Below are 23,920 nucleotides of genomic sequence, written 5' to 3'. Positions count from 1 at the left end.
CTACCCTTCACTGTACAACCACTGCAACAAGCAAGATGCCATGCCATGAAGGCCAGGGCACATTTTGAATGGAATTAGGTGACTCAAGAAGATCAGTCTGTTGGGCTTAAAAGGATGGACAATTAACCCACAATGCATGAGGCACAACTTCCATGTTGCTGACTCAGCATAAAGTGAACTTTGCTTTCATTTTAGTTTTCACCACTACAATGGCTATATCCTATTCACAGAGGGTGGGGGGGAACCAGCTTGATTTAATCTTCATGATTTGGTTAAAAAATAAAAGCAGCTTCTCAGCCACTTAACAGCTTTTTTAAAGGAACAAGAAGCAATCCAGAAGAAAAGTTTATATAAGCTACCTAGCATACACCACTACAAGTGATTGTTATATAAATACAGCATAATTACACCTTAATCCTCTGATTTAAGAGACAGATCTTGTTAATCTGAAGAAATATGCAAATTCTTTTTGTTATTACTGTAACACCTCTCCAGATTGTTAAATCAGTAAAATCAGATACTGCATGACCTAGCTCAAACATGCAGATGCCTGCTATGCTACAGGATGCCTCACTTGTCAGTAACCACAGCAAGAATAACCAAGCACAGGACTGAATCTGACTGCACCCTGTTAATTACATTGACTTGGCTTTACCACATTTTCACATACTTGGCAATTGCTACCCAACCTTCCTCCTCACCTTCCCAAAGTTGCATAGGACATCTAGCACGTTAATGATGTCTTTCAGCAGATCCAGCCTTCACAGGTATCAGTGTCACAACCACAAAAGAAACAATGTGCATGCATTAAAAAGACTAAACAAAGCAAAAAACACACCTCCCTTAATATTGACTCAGCTATTTCATAGCAACCCTTTCCTGAAAGAAGGAGTACAGCAGGCTGAGGAACCAATCCATCCCAGGACTTTTGCTCAAATCATCTCTCCACTGACAGTCATCTCATCTCATGCCCAAATGAGATGAGTATTGTGCTTAAAACAAAGAACAAAGTAAATCACACATCACTATTATTAGCTGGGCAAAAGGGTCTATTTTTTGCTCTCTGAAGATGACCATGGGGTTTGAGCTTTACTTTTAGCAAGCACTTCCTTGAAAAAGCTGAAACATCATTTTTGATCAGCCTAAACTTTTTAAGCTTGCTAATATGATGTTCTTCACCTGGAACTTTCTATAACAAATCTCCCCAGGCAAACCCTATGTTGCTACACCATTTCCTAGCATGTGGGCTGTTTTCAGGTGGACAACTTGGTTACTTTTCCTCACTGACTTCTTTACCTTGGAGTATTTCAATCACACATCAGAGAAGAGTCTTTTTTGCAGTGACACCCGCACTGACTCTCTAAACACACATGCAAGTAAGCAGTGTCAAAACATGCTTCCCAAAGAGACATCAGAGAGAAACTTTTGGCCAGGAGATATCTGCACAGGGGCTGCAGGACAAAAACTGAGGGAGGGGAGTTGTGACACACTTCCCTGCTCAACTGCTCTTGCTGTCAGAGCAGGGCGTGTGGAGCAACAGGGCAGGAAAATGTCACCTGTGTTATGTCAGCAGTGCATTTATTCAACTATTTCATTTAGCCAAGTTGGCATTTTAATTTTCTTAAACCTTCTTTCACCTTCTCCTCATTGCTTCTAGGAACAAACACGCCCAGCCCGCACCTTCAGTTCCCAACTCTGCACCTGCAGCAAACTCCACCATCCAGCAGGTATCCAGATGGAAGCATCAGCTGGGACCTGAGCCCTCTGCAGCAGCACAAGGCTAGCCAGCACACTGATATTGTGTTATACACCCAACCAACGTTTTAAGTGATCTTGAAGATGACAGTGTCCCTTATGATAACTTCAGTGTTATTGTTTGGGCTTCTTGAGACCCCTCTGGTTGAGTATAAATTACATCTGCCTTGGGAAGCATATCGAGCACCTGAGCATCTTGAAAAACATGGCCAATGGGGAGCCATAAGGATCCAGGCACTTTACAGAGCTGAAAACCACATCTGCACGTCAAGTTCTAAATCTAGCACTCGAGGGCACTGCGGATTTGTGATACTTCCAGGAAGGCTCTGAAGCTATAAACTAACGGATGGATTATGTTGATACATAAATCTAGTGGTTTCATGCAGTAGACAAAGTTTCTCCTACCATTTAACATAAATTACCTGGCTTTGCACCTAGTTAGGCACATTTCAAAGAGAAGCAGTGTTTCTTCTCTTGAATAAGCAAAGCAATTATTTGAGCTCTAAAATTAGGCAATAGTGAATAGTTAATTGCCTCTGAAGCTAAGCCCCCAGATGTAGAGACTGACTCAGATGAGCATATCTCTGCAGTCAGTCCAATAGGTGGCCACTAGCATATGCCTACACGTGGATCAGCCTGCTAGACCAAGGATGAGTGTTGAATTACAAGGTTTTTGAGTCATGGCAAATATGTTGATTAAATAAATATAGTTAGAACCATTTTATTACTGGCAGCATGGCAACCACGAGCAAAAGCTTCAAAAACAATTTAATTTGGAGCTCACTCTAATATTAGTTTTAAAATATCAAATCAATAGCATCATTTAATGTTTAACCAAACAGCTACATTTTCCCCTGGTTAAACTCTGCCGATGCTGAAATGAAACAGAGATTAATTTGGTTCAATGAATTTGGCTTTTAACCTAGACAATAAAATTTACTTGTATAAGAGCTCAAATCCCAACTGGCAACATAAAGATGCCTTAGGGTACATTCTGGTTCTTGCCAACACCACAGATCCATCTTCACAGCTTTAAAGTAAATCTGTGACATTTGTTTCCACATGTGTAGGCATGCAGTATGCTTACATTACATGCAAAAAGAACCAAAGCCAAGACTTGCAAGGGTTAATAATATGATGCTTACTAATGTATGACCTCAAAACTATAGAGGACTGCAACCTACAAAATTAGGAGGGAAGAGGGAAGAGGGAAGAGGGAAGAGGGAAGAGGGAAGAGGGAAGAGGGAAGAGGGAAGAGGGAAGAGGGAAGAGGGAAGAGGGAAGAGGGAAGAGGGAAGAGGGAAGAGGGAAGAGGGAAGAGGGAAGAGGGAAGAGGGAAGAGGGAAGAGGGAAGAGGGAAGAGGGAAGAGGGAAGAGGGAAGAGGGAAGAGGGAAGAGGGAAGAGGGAAGAGGGAAGAGGGAAGAGGGAAGAGGGAAGAGGGAAGAGGGAAGAGGGAAGAGGGAAGAGGGAAGAGGGAAGAGGGAAGAGGGAAGAGGGAAGAGGGAAGAGGGAAGAGGGAAGAGGGAAGAGGGAAGAGGGAAGAGGGAAGAGGGAAGAGGGAAGAGGGAAGAGGGAAGAGGGAAGAGGGAAGAGGGAAGAGGGAAGAGGGAAGAGGGAATCTTCTGCCCTTTACCAAGAGAAGCAGAAATACTGAATGAGTACAGAATGCTTAAGTCACTGCATTAAGCTGTTTTCTTACCTTTGGCCTTAACTGTATCATACACCTACTGCTATTCTAGCAAGAAAGTACATTTTTTAACAATACTTAGCAAGACATCTTCTGTCCTTCTTCTGAGGAACTGTGGAAAGCCATCTTTGTTTCCAAAGTCGTCATCATCATCATCATAATATTGACTTCACCTTTTCATCACTTAAAAAGCCCTCTTCCCTCTTCCCTCTTCCCTCCTAATTTTGTAGGTTGCAGTCCTCTATTTCTTCTTAACAATTAGCCTGTACTTTAAACAAAAATATTCAGAGCATGCACTTTATATCCAGTATACACAGAGGATAAATTTGGCCAGCCTTACACCTCTAAAATCTTCATATCAGTAGATTGTGATGGCAAAGAGCCAATAAGAATCCATCCCACCAGGATGAAGAGGAGGCAAGTGTACAGAAGTGTATCACATCACACTGTCCTAACCACAAAATGTTCTACATCATCACATGCAATCAAGGAGGCATTTGCAGTACAAACTTCTGTGTACTCTCTCTGTCCAGTGTTAAACAGATTGCCAGTACCAATAACCAAATCAAATCCATCAATTTCACATTTTCCAAGCCCTGCCCTGGTAATGCCAACACTTGTGTGTGTGTGTGTGTGTGTGTGTGTGCATGTGCGCCCAGGCAATGCCAAGCTTAGGATGACTGAGTCATAATACCACCCTGTGGGCCAGGCTGGGTAACCATTGCTAACACTAGCAAACTCTTACTGAGAAGAAAGTGCCTGTGAAGTCAGCGAGACTCCTCAGATGAGTAAGAAGTGCTTACTGATGTCAGTATAGATTATTCAGTAATGGCTTTGAGTGTTTTCTTTTGGTATAGATGTGCGCACACGCACAGGAGCAGACATGACTTACATAAAAGCCATGAAATCATCAGCAGCCTACAAGGCAGCATTGCTTACTGAGAAAAGCGGTCAGAAAGGGAGATAAACAACCTTATGCCATGACCTTGAGGTATGAATCACCTCAACATAGGACTGCACCTACCTGTACAAGGACTGAACATGATTCAAAGAGTACGGGGCTGAAGTACAGAGGCACAAGATATATGCTATTAGCATCTCTCCTTTTTCTGGCTAAGTCCTGTGCTATCCTGCCACACTTTCCATGCCACAGTGCATATTTAGCACACCAACTGCTAACCTCTAGCCTCACGTATGCTGATGTGAGTGTAAGGTAGCATGACTGAAGTCAGCGGAGAAACACCAATGAAATGCAGAGTAACTGAGCAAGGCTTAGTCTCTGGGGTCAAGCTGATAAAAAGTCATAAAGGCATCAATTGGAATTTGCAGCATTTTCTGACCACTGGCTATAAGAAATTACAAAGCCAGTTACACATCTGTGGGATACAGCACTACTTTACTCCCAGCTGCACTGCTTGGAAAATACATAAACACAAGCATTATATATGTGAATATTTACTGTGACACGTGGTTCTTACTAACAAGCTGGATTATCAAAATCAGAAAGTTGCTGCTGCTCTTTGAAAAAGTAAAGTATCTTTCCAGTGCAGGAAAACTGCATAAACAATAATTTACTCCACAAGTGAGCATGGTACTCATATGAATATACCCACACTCCATGGCATACCAAATCATTTTCCTCCATGGTTGCTCTCATCTCTTGTGCAGCTTTTCACTGTCATTTTTTCACTGTACCCCTCGTAGGGGCACAAAGAGGCCTAACATAAAGATGAACCACCCTCATTCTTCCAGGAAGTTGGCAGCTTAATTTCTGCAATGACCTAGGTATACTGACACTGACCACAATTCCAGGCACCCCCCCGAGCAACATGGAACCTGAGCTCCATGGTGCTCTTCTCCTGTCAGCCTACGACAGCATCACTGCCCCCAGAGAAACCAGCCAAGTTTGGAGGAGAGGTAAGAGCACCAGCACACAACCAGACCTCAGTACTAGTTGCCAAATTTTAGTTTCATATTGTGGATACACATTCAAACACCAGCTGAGGATCAAACACTGAGGTTGCCTTTCCCCCCCACTCTAGTAAAACACACAGTAAATTCAATTCTAAGTAACTTCTTATTGTGAAGAGGGCTGTGATAATTAACAGACATTTATTAGTGTTTAATTTGACAGCAGATATGCTTTGAACAATTTTAATGGCCCATTAATGGATCTGTACAACCACATGTGCACAGAGAAGATACAATCAAGTCCTGGGACTGATTCTTACTACGTGTTTGTACACATCCCGGAACCACTGCAACAGATCATCATTGTGAATGGGTGCCACCATATGACAACAGCTATAATTATACTGTCCTGATACATCATAATCTTCTGTAAGCCTAAACCGCTGACTGTGTCAGATAAAAACAGATGCCTGCCGTGTTCCCATACACCTTTACCTGATCATCATGTTATGGCTTGATTTAGAGGATAACTGTTACCAAAACGAACTGATCAAAACTATAAAAGCTTGGAAAAAGGCACTGCTTCATGTCCTCATTTTATCTCCTTTATAATGCCTAAAACATGACATTATTACTTCTTTTTAAGAGACCAGAAACACTATACCCAGCACACGCTTTGTAAAAGTAATCAGAGTTAAGGTCCTAGCAGTAAAAGTCATGTCCTGAAAATGTGCTTTCAGGACAGATTCATGAGCACTCACAGAAAAGATGGGGGACGAAGAACAGACTTCCTGAGTATTTTTTTATCAATGGCTGGTTTTGCTGACACACATCTTTCACAAACCTAGCCAGTACTAACAGATTCTATTAATTAATAGCAATTTCTTGGTTTCTGTTTTGTTTTAAGAATAAGTTTGCTGCTAGTGCTAAAAATTAATCAGCCTTAGGTGGCTGCCAGCATCCTGCCTGCCATCCTCCCAGCCCTCCTCGCTGTCAACAGCCTGGTTTCTCAGCCTAGCCCTGTCCTTCTCATGGGCCCCTTGCAACATTTGGATTGCTCCCATTTTCATCCTGAATGCAAACCTGCTCCACTTCATATTCCTCCTCCAAAAACTCTCATGCTCAACATACCACATCCACCCACTCATCCCAAGTTTCCACCACCTTCAGGTTTTGAACACTGGTAAAAGCTCAAATTTGGAAGTATTCAGGAGCTGGGAAATAAGGACTGCACAGCAAAGAGAGTCTGGGGGACAAGAGGCAGGAACAGGGACTGTGACAAAAAAAATGAGCTGTGCAGTGTGAATCAAGTTTAAGACTCCTTAAAGTAAGTACACAAAGTATTCAGTTACTTTGTACACATACAAATGCACATCCTTAGCCAACCTCCTCTTCTGCTTAATGTCTCCTCTCCATAACCACTATTATTTTATTTACATTGTAATGTTTCTCAGGACCCTGATGATGGAACAGGATCACACCTGCTAGGTACCAAATACCAGGCACATCCACATTCTGCTCCCACACAACTCTGCACCCTCCCTATCTCCTTCTCATGCTGCTGCGTGAGTGCACAGACCACTCAGCAGGCTGGTGTCACAGGAAATAAAACATGCAAGATCTCGGTTAGACCAGGTTAACCCATCCCAGTCATCAACATCCAGCAGTGCTGAATAACACAATGACTTGGGGAGCTCCAAGTGCTACCTCAGCCTCACCACTCACGAAAAAAAGCATCACCAAGGGGCAACAACCCTTTTACTACCTTAATACAGACAACTGCAGATTCCTGCCTTATGATTTTTGAAACAAAGAATAAAGACACCCACCTACAGAAATACAGTGCTCCTAAGTACAAGGGAAACTGGTTCGCCACCTTCCACAGTCTTCCAGGACATCCACAGCTCCTTCAAACACTCATTTTCTCTCCCTTTATTTCTGTATGGGTTTGATACATTCCCCTGTAAAGCTGCGTTCAGCTCCTCACACCCTGCATTCTCCTCTTCTCCAGCTTTTACCGCAGCTGCTGCTCGCACCAGCTCTTCACTGCCTCTGTGGAGACAGATGCTGATGCTAGCAGTGGAACAGCTGAGAGACCTTTACAAGTCAACCAGCTCATCTTGGCACAGCTCCGCTATCCCGAACGCAAGACGTAACCTTGTAGGTGGAATTACACAAGGAGTCATTCTGTGGATCTGGTCTTCAATAAACTTCACTGTTAAGACTCCATGAGAAAACTCTTGAGCTACACTGGTTAAAAATCCATTAGACTCTAAGAGCATAGAAGACATTGGGGGGGGGGGGGGAAGGGGAAGAGGGGGAGCTGTGCATAGAGCATTTTTATTGCTTCTCCACAGAATTATTTTTTCATGGATTTTTTTTTCTACACTCACATGCCACTATACCCAAGTAGGTATTTTCTTTTTTGTAAGTTGCATAAGAAAATTCAAACTGAAAACTCTGATTTGCATATTAGAATGAGCAATTAGAAATTCAGCCCTCAAACACTGTTCTCTTCTCCAAAGCAGAATAAACTGGGTCTGTAAAAACAACAAAAATCTGTATCATGTCTAGAATCTTCTTAGATGTCAATCTCATTTATGATCACCTTAAACTTTTTCTTAAATGCAGAAGAGACTAGTTTAAGAGAAAGTGTCCTCTTCCATGGTGACAAGAGAGGACAGAGACTGTCCTGTGTGATGAGGAGTGGGTTCCAGTGTGAGAGAAGCACCAATTCCAAGGGCAGTATTCCCAAACCTGTAAAGCCAGCATGACCACTGACTGGTCACTGCAGAGCAACCTGCACTGCAAATGAATGATCTCCGACCAGAAGGGTCTCAAACCAGGCAGTGGCTTGATCCTGCCACTGCCCTGAGCTGCCTGTCCTTCACCATGTCCATTATGCTTTCTCTCCCATCCTCTGAGAGAACAAAACTCATGCACAGAAGAGCCATGATAAGAGGATAACCATCTGTCTTCCTCTCATGTGCGGTGATGCTTGCAAGCCTTGACTTCTGTGCACCAGTCCCAGAGCCTGCAGAAGGCTTGGACAAGCATTTTGCAAGGAGAGAACAGGACCTGGGCTTTAGAAGAGTAAGGAATTAGCCTTATTTCTAACATCTCAAGAACCCACTTTTTTTTTTTCTCTTTCCTCAGCCTGCCAGACTGGCCAGTCCCTAGTGCATTCCTCTGGGGAATAAAGCTACTATCTTACATTCCTCTTTCAAATCAGGTCAGCATTTCTCTTCTTAAATTTCTTGTTCTCCCCTCTCAGTCTCTGTCAGTTATGAGTCTCTCCACCAATCTACTCCAGTGCTCCAAGTGTAGCTAAAAAGTTGCAGAAGTCATCTCTGGCTGCCATTTCATTGCATTTTACTTGGCAAGTACAGAAAAGTCAATAAATGTCACTAGGTTATCTCAAGGTGCACACCAGGACAAGGTAGCAAAGAGTGTGAAAGCCACAGCATCTCCTGAGCTAGATAATGGAAGATAAGAGTAACATCTAAAGGGTTGGCTCCATTGTGGCTCTCATCTTTTTATGAAGTCAGGGACACACTGGTTTGCAATTCTCTGCCTACTCAGAGTCAAATGTGTGACCTGCAATAACCAGGTGGCAGTTAAAAGACTTTGTTATGTAGGAGTACATACAAAGACAGCTTGTTTGCGGGATAGAACAGGACACACAGAAGTTATCTGTTTACTGCAAAGACTCTACATCATATAAACACTAATGTGACTAAAGAATACCCTAGGTTCTGCTACAAAACAGGAGACCTAATAACAGACAATTCAGCAACAGGCAATTAAAATCTCTTACTTGGTGCCTTGCATGAATTTCAGTTTACCTTACTGCTTTTGCTCCATTTCTTATACTTTTAACAAGTCAATCTACCCCTTCACAATAGCCAGACTCCTTAAACATCCACTTGGAAGCATCAAAATCCAGGGAAAGAGGTTGTCCACAGTCTGGAAGAGACTCTGAGCTCCAGACACCCTCCTTTTAAGTGCATGAAACTTTGAAGTGAAATACTAGCAAACCTCACCTTCTGCACTGCTTACTCTTGTGATACAAATACATGGCAACCTATAATCCCTAATCAACCTAGAAAATAAATGACTGATAAACCAATCTGCTTGTAACCTCATTAACAGATTCTAGCTTCAGTATCAACAGGGTAATTTGCTGCCGACTATTTTTAATCCTGACTGCTAAACCACTAATCTCACCATTTCCAACTAGTATTCTCCCTCCACCACCCATAAATTTGCTGAAGGTTACCAACAATTTTGCAGCTCGTTGAAAGGCAGATAAATAAGTAACATTTGCAAATATACACCTCCTGGCACTGGAGAACTGAGAGACTCCAATTACTCAGTTGATCCCGTTAAAGCCATTACTTTCTAATTGGAAAGTCATTCAGAAGCAAAGCTGTGTGTCTGGCATGTCACTTGACACCTGGTATGTAGCGTTCATGATAAGATGAACTCTCCAGTATGCTTGCCACAACAAGAAGTGGGTTATTTCATCATGCCACCAATAGCCATGGCGCTCTCTGCTGAAATCTGTTCCAGTTTAAAGGGATTGAGGTTATTGACATAAATCATCACATTTTCTCAAATTGGCATTAAAATATTCTCCAAGTACCATTATTCATGTCAATATAAATTATGCATTGAAGATCACAGCATTTGTTACAGAGGTAAAATTTATCTGGGGGGGGGGGGGGGGGGGGTAGAAGACAGAGTAAATCTAATTAAATTAAGTATTTCTAGATTTCATCACACAGATTTTCTTAGTAGCAACGAGAACACTTCTCTAAAACTGATCTTAAAATAAGCATTACCAGGCTCATTGAAAAGAATACCCGAAAAGTACTGTGTTAATCAGCTCAAGGTCCAGTTAGACACAGGATGTTTCAAAGAGTCTGACGTGATAAAGCAGGAGACTGGTAGTTTACTCAAGGACGTATCAATGTGCTAGCACAACAATCTGGAAGACAGACCCTTGGTTTCATGTGAGCAGCTACACACAGGAAGAAAAGCTGCATTTAGTGTTGGAAGGGTGTTGTTTAAATGCTTCTTTCAACTTCCATAAATTGCAACGTTAGCCATTGCTAATTGCTATATATTAATATTCAAACACTGAAACTTCAGGTTTAACGACATTGAAACTTCAGGTTTAACTATTTTTCAGTATCCTTACAGACACTTCATACAAACACATATATAACCTCACTGAAATATTGTTGTATTCTGAGGTTAAAAGAAACAACTTTAGGAGACAGATGGTGAGCAACTGGTATCTCACCGAGTAGTGCCAGGGACTTTTGGAAGTTCTCATATGACACGCTGTATGAGGTTAACTCCTGTTTACTATGCACCTGGAGATTTCCAAGTAAAGCCCTCTCTCCTGAAGTCTTGAAGATATATGCACTGCTAGGATGACACAGGGGAAAGAAAGCCTAAAAATACAACTCCCAGAGGCTCCACATCCAAAGGGAAAATACAAGACCTTATTTCCCTAATTGCATAGCTTAAACCAATCCTTAAACTGCCTGATTCATGCTTTTATCATACTTGTGACTGTCAGTACGGGTACCAGCTCACCAATACAGGTGCCTCACAGTCTACCGCAAGGGAAGTCAGAATGCATCCATTAAAATAGACAACTAAGCAACCTCTGTGCAAAGACTGCAAAGGGGGGCGGAGGAGGGGAAGGGGAGGAAGAAAGTCTTTCCATGCACATCCTCAACCATCAAAGGAACAGAACTAGTTTCAGCCAGCAGAGACCGTAACACCTCGCCCCGCAATCCTTTACAACTCACTGTGTCACTGGCTATTGTTCATAACTCTTCCCGCAAATCATTTCAACATTCAGTGACCAACTGTTTCTTAAGGAAATTATTTCAGACGGGAAAGAAAAAACTGCTTGCTCACGAACCTGGTATCATTACAACAATGAGGCAAAACAGCTAAAGACACGGTTACATTGCACAATCCCAAATGTATCATTTATTGCACGAGATTTCAGGGGGGAAAGGAAAAAAAAAAGAACATTCTGAAACACTAAAATAGATGAGAGCATAAATGTGACTTGTTGTCAGCTCATACAATATGGGTTAAATGCTACCATATGGTGACTACACACACGCTATCCTTCTAAAAACAAAGAACATGGCTAATTTCTTCCTCAAATCTATTTTTAAATAAATAAACGTGGCTATTTTAAAACGAGGCTACAATTGTGACCAGAACACCTCAATTTGCTTGAGTCTCTCTCTTTACTGAGAACTAACGTCCCTTCACTGCTCACTATCTTTTGGGGGTTTTTTTGTTGTTTTGTTGTTTTTTTTTTTCTTTAAGGACAAGGTTAAATTAATATTAAGTCAGCTTTCATCCCTGTAATAAGCCACCATGAATATTTCTATGTAGTATAAAAATAGTGACAAGCCAACTCACCATTCTTCCTTTATTTTACCTGCCATAAAAGCAATGCATGTGTGTGTGTGTGTGCATGCAATGCGTTAAAACGGACACATGATCCGATTTGCAGCAAACACTCCCAACAGGACCTGCCCCATAGACAAGAGCTCCCGTTTCCTCTGCACCACACACATACACACACCCAACGTACTGAAACAACACAGGGTCAGCACACTCACAACCAAAACGAGAAGGGGAAAAAAGGACCAAAGCAAACATGAATGAAATACACACAAGGTAGTTGGAGCAGATGCTGTCAGTTTGAAAACTGACTTGTCTCTCTGCTGAGTATTTGTTTTTATCATTTTACTATAAATGAAACATCTCAGGAGTCTAAAAATAGCCGCAAATTGTAATTACATATGCTCTGTAGTTTCTGGTTTACTTTGAAAAGAAGATTAAAAGCTAGATCGTTTTAGAAACTGGCCTTAAAGATTTGGGGAGCCACAAAATTATTCTGCTTTGCAATTTGGAGTGCACTGCTAGAAAACATTTCCTTTGGGACATAAACATGATGGCCCCAACACTAAGACTCAAGCTTCCAACACCACACAGCAAGATGGCAAGAAAGAAAAGAGAGCAGACAAAGAAAAAAGCAATTTCTTAGAGATTCTGAGAGTGCCCTGATTATGGATGTAATACTATAAGCTTTAATTAGGAGCTAAGTGCTATGTGCTAAATTCATCCCCACACACAACCCTGCAAATTCAGAGTCACTCTGCCTGCTAAAGTTACCATGGGTTTACAACGACTCTACAACAGCAAACTCTTGGCCTTTGGCTTCTGTAATGGCCCATAAAGAAATGTGGATTTTGTCGAGCAAGTGTTAAGCTGCATAATATCCTGCTGATAGAAATTAAATTCTTTTCCATAAGCAACCACTTTAATGAAAGGTGAGCAAAAATGGGGTTTAAGTAGTCACCAGAATCTAAGTGGTTTGGAGTCCACAGTGAAAACTCTCTGTTCCTCCACGACATAAAAGTTTAAACCAGCATCTTCTTTAACCCATGACTTCATTACTTCGCAAACAGCTGCTGTCTCAATGTCCCTGCAACAGGCGCTACTTCCAACGCTATCTGACAATTCGGGAGCAGTAAACACGTGAATTCTCTTACAGCAGCCCAGCACTACTACTATAAAATACCTGCTAGAGCTTATTAGGCAATAAATAGTTTGGCAGCAACTTAAGAGATGCAAGTGTTGTCCATCGGCACACTAATTTAATCAGAGAACATACGCTTGCTGCTCTGAGCCCGTTTGCATAAGCGCTGTTGCCGTAATACAGTTTCAGGAACGCAAGGAGAAACTGCTAACACAACGCTGATGGGCCTCTGCAGATAACCAAGTTGTAAACAACATCAAAAAAAAAAAAAAAATAATTGACATTGAGTAATCATCACATTAAAAAAAAAAAAAAAAAAAAAAGAAGAAAAAAAAAAAAGCCAAACCAGAGCTCACTGACTTCAAATAGCCAAAGCAGGTTCAGCAGATCAAGAGACCAAACATTTGCTGACTAACAGTTAGGTAATGAAAGTAAACATTTGCAGTGAAGTCATCATTCTAATGAAAGCCATGGCCATGCTAACTACCTGGACCATAATTCAATAGCATATTTTAATGCAGGCTCACTAACATAATATTTACTAGAATCACTCCTGCTGGGAAAGGAAAGGAAGTCTCACTTACTTTTAACATAGAAGTGACAACCAGGAAATACTGCTATTTGTTAAGTCTTTATAACTCCCAAGTACTGCACTGATGAAACCCAGAGAGTTACTAGGTAGTTCCAGTGGGTAATTGAAAAACAGAATTTTGCCATCGATGACTGTGTCAGAACAGCTTTATCCTAGCACTGAAGTGTATAAACATTTGCAGCATGTAAGATGCCTGATTTGAAAAACCAATGTTGCTCCAAGGTTCAAATATTTCTACAGTTGATATCTAATCAAGTAAATGTGACTTTTTTTTTTTCCTTGTTGGTTTTTGGTTGGTTTGGGGTTTTTTTTTTGTCATGCAGTGATTAATTATCTGGATTACATTTATGGCTACAGAAAACAAACAAACAAACAAGGAAACAACAAAAAGGAAAATCACTGTAAGTTTTAGCTGATTAACTGTCAATATTGCTAAGGCTTTCAGACTTGCATACAAACACTGTAATTCCACCCAGAAATACACTCACGCAGCTGCCAGTAGTCAAGGGGAGTGGCAAACGTTCTTATTAGTGGACAGCACTGGACTCACGAGCAACAAGTCAATTTATAGGACAGTCGTGCATGCTTTTAACCAATTGAGGAACAACACACAGCTATGAAAGACAGCAGTAGTCCATTTCCCCTTTCTGCACAGAATTCTAACGTACATTCAGGCTTAAAAAGTATGTATCTACAGCTTCATACTTGTGCCTCAAAAACTTAAACAGGCACATTTTGCTTGTAAAATCTGCAAGCTTGGACAAGTTGCTTCCCGCAAAGTGCAATCACTTTGTATTTCAGCTTTCTGTTTTGATGACTGTAAGAAACAATACAGCCAAACCCAGCTTTCCAGTTTGAGTACACACATACAGGCTTCACCACTGGTCTCACAAGAGCTTATGCATTGGCTCATTTTTTGCATAGTGTACATAATCCCAGAGAAGTCCTGGAAGTACTTGGCACAGATTTAAGTCTTCACAGAAGCAAGGCCTTTAAAAGTTGGCATATTTTGGACAATACTAAATATAGATGCCTTCCATTAGATCTGGCCTCAGATTAAAATTCACCAGTTAAGATCACAGATAACTAAAGACAACTCATATCATACTCACCTGCACATAAAGACCGTATTTAAAAGAAAACAGATTGCCCAAACTTTGCAAGATTAGTGACGACAACATTCATCCAAAGACTCTCTTCCAAACTGCTCTTTCTGGTTCAAGCTACACAAGCATCCACGACAAGGTGCATTTTAAGGGCTACTTGTTTTTCAGTCAAAGCCAACAGGCCTGTTTCCAAAGTAGATCTGTAAGGTGTTAAGACATAAACATCTTCCTTTGCTAAAATGAGGGATGGCTGCGCTTACAGACAGTTCAAGAGACAGAGATTCAGAACGATGGCACAATCATTTTCACTCTTTCAATGAGCACTTCTACACTGATAATTGCTATACTGATAATTTAGCACTTGGTGACAACATGGTACTATGATCAACTATAAAAACATACAATGAAGCTATTTTTTAAAGAGACATTAGTCACTGTCACAGGAAAACTTTAATCTACAGAAGCTGAATGTCACTGCTGCTGCATTCCAGCCAGCTATACTGTTACCCAGGTAGCCAGGTCACCTGCAAACAACGGTAGGTAGTGTTCACCTCAGAGATGTGAATTGTTTTCTATGATGCACAGAGAAGCAATCAGTCGCATTCAACACGGGACTGTGTGCAGCTCTTGATGCATGTTGCTTTAATCACAATTTAAAAGGTCTTGCTGATCTTAAGATAGGAGCCATGCTAATAAATGCAGCTGCCTCCCTTTAAATGATTTTTGGGTCACTCCTTAAGACAATGTTATTCTCACTGATGTTTTTCTCCTTTTTTTTTTTCCCCTTTGTAAGCATTACGTTTACACATTAAGAGTTTGGAGGAGGCCTATGATGCCCTGTTGTTCATATAGACAACATAGTACTTATCACCAGGTGTCACTTCGACCTCAAGTTTTATAGGAGCTGAGAGGCCTGAAAACAAATCCCAAGCAAGAAATTTTAGAGATAGCTTAAAAATATTTACAGCAGGAGCTAGTGAAGGTGCACACCGTGCCAGCCACACAAAGCTCCACACAAATCACTTTCTTGTGCAGAGCTCATTCAAGACAGGTATGTCAGATATACTTGTGAAACTGAAGATGGCCCCTGGAATAACTACACCATAATACTAACTACACCACTGGTGCTCCCACTCATCTTCAGCTTCCAGTTTTACCAGAGGGAAAGCACACCCCCCTCACTGCCTGGCAGGATGCAATGGCATGCACAAAGTGATGCAAGGCCAGAATGTAGGTTTGCTGTGACAGAGCTGAGAGACACACTGAAAGAAAACAAAGCAGCAGTGCTCATAGAGAGATGACTTGTCCCAGCCAGTCTCTGTGAACAAAACTACAGGAACAAAACTCCCCAAACACTCCCCACCTCAGTAAAACTTTTGCTGTCATCATCACCACGTCTCCTCAGCACTGCTCTCATTCTGAAACACCCAACACCTCTTCCAGCACACTTCTGCAGTACCCAAACCGAAGGACTGGAGAAGCAGGAGTCCTGCTGCCCCCCAGCACCAACTACCATCCACACCTGTTCGCTGGGCACAGCCACAGCACCAGACAGACACGTGTGAATATAAACATGTACCTGCCTCAATGTAGCATCTCTCACCCTTGCACACATGCCCCCCCCCCATCCCATGTGATGCCCATGTTGGTGTACACACACATACACACAACCCACAAAATTAAACTCTCGGGTATCGACCCACCCACCATGCACAGGAAGGCTCAATGGAAACCTGACAGAGGACCCTGCAAACCAGTCACCTCCCTCAAATCAACCCATATTCCCATATTATGCCGTGCAGCTTCTGCTTAAAATTATGCTCATATCTTCCTTAATTTCTTTTGGGGGGGAGGTGGGGGAAGCCAACCGAATACACGGTTGCCAAGTCGAGTTAATGAAAAACCCTTTGGCTGTTAACTCATTTAGCGCAGCAAGCATGAAATAAAGTCCGTGGCACGGGGCCAAGGCACAGCGTCCCTTCGCTGGGCAGGCTGCTGGGACCTCTCCTCTACCGCCAAGGTGCCAGCCCGGAGCAGAATGGCCAGGAGCACACGGGTTTGAGGGGAAATAAGGGAATTTGTCAAAAAAAAAAGCAGCATAAAATCAACCACCCAACTACCCAACACCCAATAATAATACGTGTATCGATGGCCAGGCCCGAGAAGATTTTTCGTAAGAGCACTTCTGCATCCACTTCCCAAAAAAGCCCAACCCATCCAACGCCCGCACTGAGTGAGAAGCTGCGAAAGGGTACAAATAACGAGGCCGGGGGCGGGGGTGGGCATGCGCTAGCGCAGAGGGGCATCAGCAGCCCGGCCCGGGGGCTCCTCGTCCCACCTCGCTGCGCCCTGACACCCCTTGACACCCCGAGGCGGGGCCGGGCGGTGGCGAGCCCGAGAGCTGGGACCGCCCCGATGGGGCGGGGACAGCGAGCGGGCGGGGGCTGAGCGTCGCTGCCGGCCGGCCCCCCCTCCATCCCCGCAGCATCCCCCGCGCCCCTCCCCGCCCAGGAAACTTCTCCGATCGCAGGGAAAGAGTTGGGTCCCCGGCCAGAGACGCTGCCGGCAGCCTGGGGGCGAGCGGGGGAAGAGGGGGGGCGGCGGGGAGCGCCTGGCAATGGGGAGCGAGAGAATGGAGGAGGGGAGGAGAAGAGTAGCACCTCTCCCCCCCCAAAAAGGGACTTTGACCTCTCACCGCTCTCCGGCGGACCCCGAATTACGTATTTTTGTCACAGGTCGGATCCTAACCCACGTCGGCACAGCCTCTAATTCATGAACTCATCAGCCTAATTTCATTATTTAATCATGCGCCCAGCAATCGTGTTTCCTTAAGAAAGGACTGACCTATTTTTGGCTGGAGATAAACGATCATGTTAACAGATGTTAATCTTGTAATCTGTTTTTCCTGTAAGCACTTCACATACCCACGTTTCAGACATTTGGGTAAAAAAAATGAAAAAGAATTTAAAAAAAAAAAAAACAAAAAACAAAAAACTTAAAATCTTTCCCAAACGACTTGACGTCACGATTCAGTTATTATTAAAAAAAAAAAAAAGTAAAAAAAAAAAAAAATCTCGCAATGGTCTCAAAGACATTAAATCTTTTTCACTTTATAAATGCTGATTTGTTCTGCCTCAACTCCCACAGGCTTTTATTTGCATTTCAAATTCCACAGGTTACACCAGTCGCCTTTTCAGAAAATGTAAACCAACAATAAGGCAGCAAAGGGGGTAGGGGGAGCTGGGGTGGGGGGGGGGGGGGGAGGGGAACCCTGCATCTGGATTAAATAAAGACCAGAATTAATGTTTAGAAAGTACTCCCAGGAAAATTATATTTGCACGTCCAAGTGCCCGAGCCGCTCCGTATCTATCAATGTAATGCCCCTATAATGTGCAATGTGGGCACACACAATGCGCATTCCCCCAGAAGGTTCCCGTCTGCTGCTGGGAGCTTATTAGCGCGTCTAATAAATGGTGCTGACTCCAAACCGACACTTTTCGGCTTAAAACACAGGATCTGTCTCCAGCAGTTAATTGCAGAGGTTAGCTGGTTTGAGGAAGAAAACAACGGCCGCTGTCATGCTCCGCACGCCTCCCCACACGTACTGCCCATTTTAGCACCCCACCTTGTTCCCTCCCTTCCAGCAAAGTTCACCCATCCAAACTTTCCTCAACTTGCCCAAGTACTTAATTCGCATTAGGATCGCGACAAGGCGCTATGTTAATTATCACCGAAGATAGTAGCGGGGGGAGGGAGGGACGAGGAGGAGGGAAGCTTTTATAGCACAAAATGTCTGGAAGTGCATTATTTCTATTCTTCTTTTCCCTCTCGCTCTCTCCTTCCCCCCAGTCCTCCTTCCCCCCAGTGTCCCCCCCCCCCCCCCCCCCCCCCCCCACCCCCCCCCCCCCCCCCCCTTTCCCTCCACATATTTTCTTTAACATAAATATTAAACTCCCTGCCTCTCTACCCACCCCATCCGCATCAAATGAGCTATTTTCCTCTTCTGGAAATAATCGCTAAGGAGACATTGTCCTTCGAGCCCTTCTCGCTGTCTATACGTGAATAATTGTTTTCTCTGCCCGCCCACCCCCAACTTCCTTTGATAAACTGTGTACTTCTGTAACGGGGATCACGCCGCTAGCGACTCGCCACGGAGCGAAGAGTGGCTAAAAAACAAGGTGGGGACGGGGACACACACACACACACACACAGAGCCGCACATCGGGCATTTCACGCACACGCTGAATCGATACTATCAGGAGAGGGGGGTGGAAGCCCACTTAATAATTTAAGTGGCTACGCGGGGCTCGGAGACCCATCACCCACCGTCATTAGCCGAAGCGTTTTACTTTAAGTGCGGCAATTTATTCTTTGTTTCTTAATGGATTAATATCTCAGTCAGTCGTCGCCTCCCACTGCCCCCCCTCCCCGCTCCTGACGGAGCGTACAAAGCCAAAAGGCTACCCAAGCCCTCTAGACCCTCCCGGCACCACCTCTGCAGTAAAACCGACCTTCTCCTCCTCCCCAAACAGCTTAAAGTTACCATTTTGAAGCCGCTCCGATGACCGGGGGGACAGTCCCCACTCCCAGGGGGGTGATTCGCAAAGTTGTTTTTTTTTCCCCCGGGATCGCAGCTCCGGGACCTCCACCCCTCGCCCCGGCACCACACTCGCCGCTCCTCCCCCCCCCTCGGCTGCCCCTCACCTCCTCGGCTGCCAGCGGCACGGTTCGTGGAAGGGCGCAGCACCGATCCACTCGCCGCCCTAGAGGTGGAACCGCACATGATCAGCCGAGCTGCTCCACTGCCGCGGCCGGGGGCGGCCCGACCGGCCCCCGCCCGCCGCGCCCAGCGCCCGCGCACCGCCCCCGCCGCGCCCGCGCCCGCCGCGCCCCGCCCGCCGCTGCCTCCCGCCCCGCTGCCGCCGCCGCCGCGCGTCCCCCGGCGGCCGCAATGGTCTGGACGGTGCGGAGACTATTGTCTCCGCGGAGCAAAGTTGGGGCGCGGGGTGTCTCCGCTCCGAGGCGATGTTGGGAGCAGGGGCAGAAGCCGGTCAGATCTCCCCTCTGCCGGGCGCCGAGTCTCGCCTGTGCCTGCCTCCACCGCCCCCTTTCCCACGTACCTCTTCCGCGAAAGGTGCGAGCTGCAGTTGCCCCAGATGCATTTCTATTAGAAACTTTTCCCCTCCTTCTCCCGCCCCCCTCCTTTTTTTTTTTTTTGTTGGGTTTTTTGTTTGTTTGTTTTGTTTTGGGGCGAATTCCACTGGTAAAATATTTATGGATCTATTGAAATGCACAGAAACAACAACATTAAAGTCCTCAATCAAGATCAAAGAGGAATACTGTTCAACAGCCACGCTGTGGAAGTTGAAAGACCTCCGAACAAATCAATCTGCCATATGGCTTTTTATTCTTAAAAGAGTGGGGGGGGGGGGGGGGGGGGGGAGGGGGGGTGTGGAAATCAACTCCCACCCTCCGCGCCTGAAAAGTTCAATTCGTGTTTTCCTGCGTGTTTGCGAAGCTCGGTTTAATCACGCCAAATATGTGTGCCATAGGCGAGGGGAGTGTGTTTAGTCTATGACTGCAAAGCCTAATTTAATCTGCTAAAGCTTGGTACGAGACATCAAGGGTGTGGAAGCATTCTTTTTTTTTCTTCCCTTCTTTCTTTGTCTCCTAACGTGTGATGACGTAGAATTGACACGGAGGACTTTTGACGGAGGGTCGGTGATATCTCGACGCTCGGGAGCGCCCTGGCCCGCTGCCCCAGGGCCGGCAGAACCCCCTCCCCCCCGCCCCCCTGCCCCGGGCACCCGAGCTCCGAGCCCATCGGCCAAGCCCGGGCGCACTGGCCCCGCGTCTGCCGCCCTAGAGCTCCGTCTGGCACTTGGGACGCTAACTGCTTCGGCACGTAAAAACAGAATTGGGGTGGGGATGGGTTGTGGGGGGAAAGCTTTAAATCCTACTCTTTCCAGTGCTTGTTTCCAGAACCCTAGGAATAAAGGAAAGGGGCGGGGGTGGGGGGCAACGAGCGAGAGGGAAAGTTGGTAATGAAGGATACACGAATCATAAAATGTAAGCTATGTGTGATTAATGATCTGCACTAATTTGAATAGCAGGCGTGTTAAAGGTCATTGACAATTGTTGCTGCTTTCAGCATGAATGCCTGAGTGGGATGTATTTGGGACAATCAAATTTAATTCTAATTCACAGGGAAAAGAAAATATCAGACATGCATAGCAGCTGGTCAACATAGAGAGAGAGGACATGCTTCAAAGAATGCGCTTTGCCTCTCCTTCAAAGGCTGCTTGATTATGTTAAGATCGTGTTTTGAAATGCCTCGATAGTAAATAACATATCTGAAATGTCTGGGGTTTGTTCCTTGTGCATCGGCATCTTTCCTGAACACTTTTTCAGTCACAGGCCAGGTTGTGCTCCCAGTTACTCCAGACTTGCAAGTTCACTGATGCTGGATTTGCCTGTAAGTGGAACGGAGCAGACACCACCTCTCTGAACTTGAAGAATTCACCCCAGGCACACGCCTGCAACACAAGGGTGTATATTCTCTAATCACAGTTTACATAGTAGTTCAGCATTTCTTTACACAAAGAGTAAGAAATCCATTATAAATCAACATTCCTGGGCAGTATTTAGAACTACAGTATTGAGCTAATAATTTCCATATGGCAAAAATTGACAAGTCAGAGCAATGAAAGGTGCATGAAACTTCCTGCTCCTCTACCTAAAAATGCACTTTTTACGACCTACTTCTTTTCTCTCTTAGTCCGTATAGGTTCTTTTACTTAGACAGTAAAAAGTGAGAATGCACCACACAGTGCTCTCTCTCTTACTTGACAGAGTAATGTTTAAGAGGCTTAATTTTTTTCCATATTTGCTTCCACATGGCCCAGTCTTGCTCTCCTTGTCCTCATAAAGAACTAGAATGCTGGGGATGAAAGGCCTGGAGAACCCATCCCATGCTCAGTAAGTGAGGGGTATTCCGCCTTAGCAAAAAAAAGGCAATTGAACATTCAGAGGGATGCAAGGACTTTAAAAGCAATCAAGTGGTGTATTAATTTCATGGGAAGTCACTAGCAGAGTTCCTCTATCCATGTAATTTTTGACAAGAAAAATTCTCACATTTCTTCTGCTCAGTCCAGCGCTCCTGAGTTTGAAAAGCAAAGCTGGACCAGTGTAAGAATGTAGAGATTTAAAAGACACACAAAATGTGTTTCCATTATATGGTCGATGTCTTCAGAAATTTCAGGTAGATCAGAAGTCCTTAATTTTCAAATCATCAGTACCATGCCTTTACCATGGGTGATTAAAGTGCTTGCAGACGCTGTTTGCCCGTTCTATTTTTGCCAGAAATCTTCGAGGAGATGTCCTCCCATCTCAAATTCCTTAAATTACAGTATTTTGTATGAGAATGTCAGTGATATTAATGGCTCAATACGTGGTTTGCTATTTATAGACTTGCATGTATAATAATTCTGGCTAATGAAATACTTGGAGCAGGAAAACATTTATTTACTTTTGCTATGGTCTAATAAATTATTTTTTCAGCATTTGGGGCCAGGCTTTCTCAAGTTAAGGAAAATGGCATTTTGATGAAAATCTGTGCAATGACTTGTCTGCATAACTTAGCCTTGGAAATGATTGGTGGAAGTTCAGATAAGAAAAGGTTCCAGAGAAACATTGTGGTAGAAAAGCAAGGGGGAAAAAAGGCCAGCTCTCTAAAAGCAGAGCTGAAAGCATACATAAATACCTCGAGACAGGCGAACAAGCCAAGTTTGCCTTACATTTTATATGTGTGTGTGCGTGTGTAAGTGTCACATACATGGATATATTCAGTGGAACGTAATCCAGAGGAGCTAGTTGCTTTAGCTTTCACCATATGCTTGCCCAGAGTTACTCAGATTTTTGTGCTGTTGAGTATTTCTCATTGTTAGAAATCTATCTGAAATTTAGACAACATTAACTAAAAAGCATTAATCCAGAGTGGGTTAAGGTTCTTGGTCTTTTTAAGGAATCTATCTCTCTGTCTTAAGATTCAGACTAATGTTTTCCTGGAAGTCTCCTGTCATATCTGTCTCTCAATGACTCTTTCTAAACACAGCCCTTGTCTTTATATGCTAGTTCTCCAGTTTTGCCAATAAACCACTATATATCTATTTTAATCTAAACCAGAGATTTTGCTTTCAAAGTGTGCTGGGGTCAGAAAAAACACTCTTTCAATTCTATACCAGATTCTTTCTTGATATATTTGGAAATGCAGAGAGCATGTGCAGAAGTTGCAAGCTGGAGGGCTCAGGTGTCTCCAACACCTCTGCAGATCACTGCTTGGAAATATTCTCACTGATAGTTTTTAACAAGAAACTAACATTTCTGAGCCCAGCTAAAATGGGGCATTCTGACACTGGTGTATGTGGGTGGCACAAATTTCACTCTGAAACAAAATGGTTTCAGCCAATTACAGCCATATACTCTGGAGTTAAATACAGCGACGTCTTACATGTGCACCCCAAATCTTTCTTCTTTGCTCATAGCTGGGCCATGTTAGGCTGCTTCCAAAGTTTCTGCTATGAAAACACACCACAACCCAGCAAAGCTTTGTATGCTAGCATGCTCTGGGTCTTCATGGATTGAGGTCAAGCTCTTGCACCCTGTTAATTTAGCCAGGCATAAATCTACTAAATGAATTTGAAGGTAAGTTTCCCTTTGGAGAACTGCTCATATTTTGGGATCTGACAAATCTATTAACATGTAACCACAATAAGCAACTTGGGCATACATGGTGGGAAACTCTATGGGCTGTCAGGATGTTGTCGTATCTTCTTTACCTTCTACTCATACAAATTCTCTCCTTGCTATTAATGGAGTTGTTTTAATGATAAAAGATGATCAGTGTTTGTCTCATTCATCTCATTTTGGCATATAATGAGTTTTTCCTTATGGCAGAAATAATGCAGAAACCTTTCTTGGAGAATCAAAAATTTTGACTCTAATATCTTTCATATTTTCTCCTACCATCAACACAGTTTCTAGAATATAGCCTGATTTTGATTTTTCTGCTTTGATCCTCTCAAAACCACTTTTTTTTTTTTTTAATCAAGTTATTCAGCTTCACTTTTACAATGACACTGAGGAAGAGAGAAGATAAAAGTTAATAACACAAAGTAAGTTCAGCCTCACTCTACGTGGTTATTTTAGTTTCATGCTAAATGCTGTATATAGTACCAAGTTTTCCAGCCCTGGCAGTCAGATTTTCTCACCCATATGTAATTTT

General features: G+C 43.6%; 1 protein-coding gene across 1 annotated transcript in view; it reads right to left on the bottom strand.

Annotated features, from left to right (window-relative positions):
- ZNF516 (zinc finger protein 516) overlaps positions 1-19,462 on the bottom strand; it is a 112,334-nt gene extending 92,872 nt beyond the window's left edge. Inside the window, exon 1 of the mRNA XM_064150126.1 lies at positions 19,342-19,462. The gene's annotated coding sequence lies outside the window, so the exon portion shown is untranslated. The remainder of the gene's footprint in view (positions 1-19,341) is intronic.
- Between the last annotated feature and the right edge of the window lie 4,458 nt (positions 19,463-23,920).

Source organism: Pogoniulus pusillus, chromosome 10 (assembly GCF_015220805.1).
Source record: "Pogoniulus pusillus isolate bPogPus1 chromosome 10, bPogPus1.pri, whole genome shotgun sequence".
Lineage (NCBI taxonomy): Eukaryota > Metazoa > Chordata > Aves > Piciformes > Lybiidae > Pogoniulus > Pogoniulus pusillus.
The sequence above is the reverse complement of the archived record's forward strand: the minus strand, read 5'-3'. Positions and strand labels throughout refer to the sequence as shown.